The 8,981-nt window shown below is 31.6% G+C and overlaps 1 long non-coding RNA gene across 1 annotated transcript; it reads right to left on the reverse strand.

The window, feature by feature from the left end:
• Positions 1–6,639: 6,639 nt before the first annotated feature.
• LOC145162952 (uncharacterized) lies at positions 6,640–7,650 on the reverse strand. Its single transcript, XR_013739455.1, has 3 exons — positions 7,478–7,650; positions 6,842–6,936; positions 6,640–6,735 (listed from the first exon to the last, which is right to left on the reverse strand). It is a non-coding gene; the product is annotated as an uncharacterized LOC145162952 (long non-coding RNA).
• Positions 7,651–8,981: the final 1,331 nt, after the last annotated feature.

Below are 8,981 nucleotides of genomic sequence, written 5' to 3' on the forward strand. Positions count from 1 at the left end.
CATCGGGGTAAACCCTAGCCGACTCATCGAGTCGGCTCATCGACTCGTCGAGTCCCTTAAGTTGAATTCTCATTCAGACGTTTTAAGGCAGAAATGATACCCCAAACTCCAGATCTATCTTCCTAAGGCTCGAATATAACGTAAAGCTTGCAGCTTTACGTCCATGCATGAGATATTGGCTCAATAATGCCAATACAAGCTCTAACAAGGGTTTGGTGCTCAAAGGCTCTCCTCTAGCTCCATAAAGCTTGGGTCTTTGGGTTCACAAGACCTCCTAAAATCCAGATCTGAGGTTTCAACCTCAAGATATGATCAAGTGACTCAACAACACGAGAAGAATGGGGAAAAGCCCTAGAAACTCCCCAAACCAAGATTCACAAGGAAAAAAAGATCAAGATAGCATCTTTTTACCTCAAACAGAAGCTATCCACTGAGAAACTCAAGATCTAAACGTCCCTCCTTGCTCCCAGCCTTGATGCTTTCTTATTCTTCTCTCAGAGTGTACCAAAATGCCCAAGATAGCCTCTCCTTCTCACACAACAAGCAAAAACTCGGTTAGGGTTTTTCACATGACTCTAAGGTGATGAGGGAGGCGGAAATGAGGGCTTAAGAACCTTTAAATAGGACCCAACCCCGAAGATTTAGGGTTTCCACTCACAGCACCAACTCTTCGAGTTGGCCTCTCAACTCGCCGAGTTGGTCACTAACCCACGTGGCCAAAACCCGTCTCTACTCGTCGAGTTTCCTAACTAAATGAAGATGAATTGTTTAAACATGCTAACTAGAATTCGGGATGCTACAAAGTCATGGTCATGCTAAAAACACATGGTCAAAACACATGACCATGCTAAAAAAATGGTCTAAAAGGCATGACCATGCTAAAAAGCATGGTCTTATGGAAAGCATGTGAGCAGTTAATAAAATAAAGGAAGTCGCCATTTTTCACCAGAGACGGTTATGGGAGCAAGTTTTGGCGATTTCTGGAGATTTTTAGGAGTTCTTGAAGGCTACTAATCATTGTAAACATTTTGGATTTCCATTTGTAAGAATTAAACACTTCCATTTCCATTTTTTTTATTGGTTGACTTGTTCTTAGCCATGTGTGGCTAAGAAACCCTAGTTCTAGTTTTTGTTCAAAACATGTTGATTGCTTGACTTGAAGCATATGGCTTGATATTTTATTTATGATTCTATTCTAGTGATTATGTTTTTGTTTAAACTAGAATCCTTGAATTTGATTTATGTTTGATTGGCCACTTATATGAATTGAATTCTTGTGTAGCTAATTAGCTTTTAGTGCATCTAATCGTTCTATGAAGTTATTGGTTGGTAACAAACAATAGGTTTTCTTATTGTAGAACATATATCATATGTTTTCACACTTTTGAGCATATGAGAAGAAATGAATATTATTGGGAAGCTTCTACAAAACTTAATGCAGTTTTTCAATACAATCTAAGAGCATGTTTAGATTGAATTAGTAAAGATAGGTCTAGTCAAAAAGCGTGTTTTGGTGAGATAATTTTGCAAGAGAGGGGTATTAGAGCTTGTTAATATCTTTAAGTACCAACTTATAATAGAAATCATGAATTACATCAAGTCACAATCAAGTTAAATGATAACATTGAGAACTAGAACTAGAACCGTTCCAACAAATTGTTTACAAATCTATTTCCTTTTCTGCATGTTTTCACAGTAGATTGTTATTTTCATTATTTAACTTTTGAAAACAAAACCCCCTTTATGACCAAAGTACCTTACGCAAAGAGGTATAGACTTTTATGTCATCTCTCTTTGGTTCGACCATGCTTGCCTTGTACTACTTTTTAGTAAATTAAATCTGTGTATTTGGAGTCTATTGTACCCCTATTATTTGTTAGGTTTGACACACCTAACAAATTCGAGCCATTGTCGGGGACACGGTGTTACTAAATATTTATGCCTAGATCTTTTCGTACAGGTACACCATTGCCAATTGAAATGGAGGTAGAGATGACAACAAATAGGTTACGGAAGCAAGCCAAGCTTCGTAAGAGGCGACCGGGTTCCAAGACTTCTTCATCATCCTCCCTCCGGAAATAGCAATCCACCTTCCTCTCAAGTGTGACCGAAACCGAAACAGAAACCCTATCACTCTCACCACAACCATCCTCATCCAGAAACACCAATCCACCTTCCTCACCTACTCACGACATCCTATACATCACATCCATAAAAACCTCAATTCCTACTTCCACCATGGGAGACCAAGGAGGAACAGAGGTAAAAACAGCAACAACAACAACAACAACTATGGTCCATAAAATCCACCCAAGCAAACCATCTGCCAACGGGTGATGCAAGAGGTTACTCAACAACCTCTTTGCAACAACTACGCATCGGCCACAAAAATTGAACTATAATTTAGTCTCATCCACTTACTCCTAACCTTTAGAGGCCTAGAAAATGAAGATCCCCAAAAATTCATCAATGAATTCCATGTTGTATGTGTTGGCATGAAACCACACAATGTCTCGGAGGATCAGTTCAATTTAAGGGAATTACCCTTTGCAATGCAAGACGGAGCTAAAGATTGGATTTATGATCTCCCACTAGGGACAGTAAACACATAGGTGGACCTTGTACGCGTCTTCTTAGATAAATATTTCCCAGAAATGAAGGCCTCGACACTAAGAAGAGAAATAATCGGGATCAAACAATACAAACGAGAATCCTTTCATACATATTGGGAAAGGTTCAAAAAGCTTTGTACCCGTTGCCCAAAGCATGGCATTAGCGAGTATCATGTCCTCCTATACTTCATTGAAGGCATGACCACTTGGGAAAGAAGACTATTTAATGCTTCAAGCGGAGGTTCCTTGACCGATAAGACCCCCACCAATATTTGGGATCTCATAAAAAGTAGGGTGGATGATTCAAAGCATACGAATCAAGATGAAGATTGGTACACGGATGCACCCCGAGGTGTAAAAGAGGTGCACACTCCTCAAATTGAAGCTCAAATATTCGAGTTGACTAAGGTAGTAATGATGCTAGCTAAAGACATAGATGTACAATCTACACCCCGTCCTTGTGGTATTTGCACTCAAGTGGGACACCCAACCGATATATGCCCTCAATTGCAAGAAAAAGAATATGAAGAAGCAAATGTTACAAGAGGCTATTATTGGCATAATCAAAAAACTTATGATCACCCCAGGGAAATCAAGGGTAGAACAACTAAAACATTGGCTATCAACAAAGCCAACTATCCCATTACCAAGAAAGGTCGCCATTTCCGCAACAAAATTACCATCAAAGGCAGCCACAACCTCTTCCTCAGCAAGTCGGATCCTAAACATGTCCTTAATTTTTTTTTTATGTATCAGTTTTATCGTTTTTGTCTCGGCTGATTTTTTGATAACATTATCCTTTTACTAACCCATTTTATTTAGCGTTAGAATTAAGAATTTTGAAAAAAAAAAGGTCAATAAACTTGAAAAGACAAGAATTCTTGCAAATGAGAACATGTAAAGTAAATAAGTGGAAAAAATGCGACGTTTGGACGGTATTTTGAAATTATAGTGGTAATTGATTCAAAAGATTATCGAATTTATGAATAGGTCTTTTATTTTTTCATATTATCTTTTTATAAAATTTATCAACACAAATATTAATATTAAAATGTAAGTATATATATATATATATATATATATATATATATATATATATATATATATATATATATATATATGATTAGGTTATTTTGTTTTTACTAATTATTATATGTCAGAATGCACAGATCTGGACCACCGAATAAAATAGAATCAAAGGTCATGATCTAAGGGTCTATGATATTATAATAATGTAACATGTACCATATAATCACACAAATTTCAGCATAAGGGCATTTTAGTCAATTAACCCATATTAAAAAAAGGAAATTTTTGGATTTTTAGGTAAAATTAATTCCTTTATTTTAAAAAATCTGAATATTTTAAATTAATTCAAATTAAAAATCCAATTTTATTCTATCAGAATGACAAAATTTCAACCATAAACTAGTAAAGATATTTCCAATTTTATTCTTACAGAATATATTTCCAGTGCAGATATTTTTTATAATTAACCTGATTTAAGAATTCTACATATTATCCATATAGATCCGAGTTGGAATGAGGGTCTATTATTTTATTCTTAATATACATCCGAAAATAAATACCAATCCATACATATTTTTGCCTTATACATTTTAATATAGTTATACATATTCTAACAAAATATTATAAAAAATGAATAAAATTCTTAAAAAAAATAGCATTCTTGAATATACAATTCTTGAACAAATACACTTGATCTTCTTCAATGGTCCAGATAATCCACTTGATTCCAACTATTCTTTGCAAATATACTTGTTTTTGAACTCGATTCCAAATCTTTCTCTTGTATGATCAATATTGAATTCCTTCTCCATGCCATTCTAAAAGAATAAGATGCATTATTCGTTAGCATAACCAGTTAAGCAAATATACTTGTTCTTAACAAACATTCTCATAGACATTCTAACAGAATGCATTTATACGGATAAATTATGATAGAATACATTACAGAATGCACTTAAATCATAGTCTTTTCTTCTATATGTATAAACAATCTAAAGCATCTATAAATATATTCTGTCAGAATTACTAGCAACACATGTTTTATGCAATATTTATATTCTCATATAATGAACGAGTGTTTGCATATCTATTTTTTGAGAATATAAATATTTTTAACTCACTACTTAAAGTTTAAAGTAGAATTTCTACCATATCTATTTTGCATATCTGACAAAATGAACGAATGTTTGCATGAAATATTTCTAATTCACTACTTATGTTGATTTGGAATTCGAGATTCTATTCTGACAGAATTGGAATTTGAGATTCCATTCTGACAGAATGTTGTAAGATGCATATATAACAAAAAATGGTTAATAAGGCATCAAAATCTAACAAAAAATTCAAACTTCCTACATACCTGGTTCTTCAAATAAAGCTTATAATACGTTGTGATTATTTGTGATTAATGTAGATATAAAAAACAACTTTATGTAATTAGATGAAATGAATAAAATGATGTCGATAGATCCCAAATAACCATTTTAAATTCTAACAGAATGCATACCACATTGTACAGTTAAGTAACACCATTAACCAAGTTAAAATTCTATTTGGGATTCTTCAAGAATTTGAACATCAAATTCTTTTTCAGCATTTTCACAATCACCTATTGTGCAACATATATAGATAACAAATAATCAAAGTTCAATTATAAAGAAACAAAGATAATTTAATTTGAATAAATATACATCACCTAATTTATAGTATGTAACTTGTAAAATGCAAAGCAATAAAACAATTAAGGGAAAACAATAAAAACTTCTAACATGGATGATGCAAAACAATAAAAACTTTGATCGAAAGTTAATGCAAAAACAATAACCCAAAAAAAATCACATTGAATGTAATCATTACAGATTCCAATTAAAATTCCAATGGTAATGGTCATGACATGTATCCATAACATTATTATCAAACATGTTAACCCACAAAAAATCTTATATACTCAATAATCAATTGATTTGAAAAAGAAAAGAATTTCAAAAATAAAAAATGTCTTACCTGGTAAAAGCTTAGAAACGAGAAACGGGGATGATTCAACTCAATCAAAAAAGACAATAGATCAATATGAGTGTCGATTGAAGGAGATAGACGTCAAGTTGAAGAATTAATCATTGTCGAGTGAATGGAAAATCTGGCAACGAGTCAACGACCTGTGTGTGGAAGAAGAGGGTCGCATGGATCTTGGTGTCGTTTGATAGGAAGGGCAACAACCGATGGTGGAGGAATGAGATCGTCGGTGCTTGTGGCTGCTGTTGGGTGGAGATCGTCAGATGCAAATAGGACGGTGTGGAAATCAGGAAAAAAATGTGAAAAGGGGGAGAATCGTGATCGGAATGGTGGGGTAGGGTTTCTAAGATGTAGCACGACGGGTTTTAAGGAGAACTGGTCAAAATTTCCATATAAAAAGATGCATATATTACTATTATACCCTTAAATGATTTATTTAATGATTTATTATTTCCTCAATTCTTATTGGTGCATACATGCACACAATAGTTGTTAGAAACATTTGAACCTAAATGTATTGGCTTAGGTTATTGTATTCTAATTAATTATTGTGTGGATGTACAGATAAATGTAGACCAATGGTTTTAGTTATTTTAAGTAATGATTTACCTATCTTTAAATTAGGAGACACGAGTTTAAATTAGGAAACACATGTTTAATTAATGAAAATTTCAGATTTGAAGGGATATTGATTCTTTTCATTTTGAATTCTGATTTTCTTTTCATTAATTTATTTTTAATTCTAACATAATTTTTAATTTTACTCGATTTTATTCTTTTAGAATGCAATTCTGTTATAACGATATTCTATGAAAATGTCAAAATATATTTTGATAGAGTACATATTTTGACTAAAGTGACTTCTTGTGGAAAAACAATATTCTTGAACCTTCAGTTGAAATATAACATGAGCCTTATATATTCAAACATTAAAATGCAAATATAGATTCATCTATTCTTATAGAATAATAGTCTAAATAACATCCTTAAATATACAATTATTGAACAAAAACATTTGATCCTCTTCAGTGGTCTAAATAATCAACTTGATTCTAACTTTTGATTACTTCTTCAAGCCATTCTGAAAGAATAACAAATGCATTTCTCGTTAGTATTACCACTCAAGCATATTCATTTGACTAAACCAAAATAGAATCATACAATTAATCATTAGTATATCATCCAACCTTCAATGACCACTATTGATCTCCTCGCCACACATACTCATCCAACCTTCGAGCCCTTGATCATCATGTTCTATTTACGCATTCTATGAGAATATCTGGCACGAAATCAAATTATGTAAAAATGAAATATTCTAAGAATGTTTTTATATGAAAAATAATAAAACAAACGTTAGCAATTCTGACAGAATGCATACCATATGGTTAGAACCAAACCAATCATAATTCAGAATTATACCACATTAGTTTAACAAAATAACTTTAATGGCACAAACCATGAAAATGTAAATTAATTACTTATGTATTCATGATTTTATCATTCACTTATTTAAAAGCAAATGTACTCTTTAGTCCCTGTTTTACAAAAAAAAAAAATAATAATAATAAATAAAATAAAAAACAGCTGACAAACATGAACTTAAAATCAAGAATTTGTGTGTGATTTTAATTAGCTCAATGTAAACAACTACAAATAAATAGAAAATAGGATTGAGGAACAAGCATAAGGACTAAATGGAATTAAGGTCAAATGACAGATTAATTTATGTTTTCGATGACATTTTGTAATTAAACATAAAATTGTAATTACACATAAAATTGATGGAATTAAGATTGCAACAGAATAAATTGTTTTCTTACCTTGAATTGCTTTCCACTCCAACAAATAACATTCTTCGCTTTAGCGAATAAAATTATTCGGAAGTCGAAATCCGTCTAACATTCATCATGTGGCAATTCGAATGTAGAAAAACCAAATCTCGACTTTTGTTGTTCCATTGATTTGAAGCAAATCGAGACTTTTGGAACAAGAAAAAGAGAGAGAGAACGACGGTGAGGTGTGAGGCGCAGGAAGAAGAACGAGATATGTGTTTTGTATGGTCGGTTAGGGTTTTTAATTCTTAAACTATCTTCCTAAATTAAAGGTATTAATTAAATATTTATTTAATTACTAAAATTAATTAATAGATAACATTAAAAATTTACCTTATTTAGGTTTTGAAATGATTAGCTCACATTGATTCCTACATCCACATAATAATTAGTTGGAATACTTGAAAATATATATATATATATATATATATATATATATATATATATATATATATATATTAAAACCAAACGAACTTAGCAATAGAATAGTTTTAGGGTTTAAGTTTTTGCCTATAACAAAACTTTTGTATGTTGACAGGTTTGGTCCTCCTAAATAATTGTATTTTTCGTAATTAAGATTGTCAATTGATACGTGCTGTCATTTTCTATTGATATTTTGGAACGTCATGTTTGTTTTACCCGTTGTGTGAGAATTAACACGACATTGAATTACACCCCCCACAAAGTGAATGTAATATCACACTATTTAATAATTATTTTTAAAGCTTGTTTTAAATAACCAATACATTTTTATTTTTATATTATGTTTTTTTAACTTCTTAAACAAGCATCCACTACTCTACTCTTAAATCGATTCATTTCATCCGCATCAAGACTTGAATCATCAATATTTGGCTCAAGAACATCTGTCTATCTACTCTTAATATCGCTAGGCCAAAAACCTTTTAATATTTATATCTAATTTGTTGTTTTTTAAACATATGTAATATTAAATAAATTTTAAGAAATACTTAGCAATAATAGTAATATACTTAATACATCAATACATCTAACAATATATGAAATTTAAAATGAAGTGGTTATTATTATGATTTTTATATAGTAAACCTATTCACAATTTATAACATTTACTTTTAAATAATGATATTGAAAAGCTTGTATATGTTGTAGGGTACCGCCTAATATATATTGTAATTTGTAAATATTTGATGTTAATGAGAGAGATCTTGTCACACCCCAACCGACGGCGGAAATCACCGGGGTTGTGAAGTTATACAATTTGATCACAGTCAGCCATATATATCGAACACTTAATATATTCAAATGAATATATTACAAACCTTAAAGTGTTGGAATTGAAATTACATATTCATAGTTTAAACACACAACAATAAATAAAAAACAGTTCAAGATTTTTACCAAAAGAAAGGAACTATAGTTTCCTTAGAATCGATGTCCTACCTCCTGCTCCTTAGTTACCTGAGAATACACATTTTTAAAATACGTCAACAAAAATTGTTGGTGAGTTCCA

Source organism: Lactuca virosa, chromosome 3 (genome assembly GCF_052849685.1).
Source record: "Lactuca virosa cultivar CGN04683 chromosome 3, Lactuca_virosa_CGN04683_v6, whole genome shotgun sequence".
NCBI lineage: Eukaryota > Viridiplantae > Streptophyta > Magnoliopsida > Asterales > Asteraceae > Lactuca > Lactuca virosa.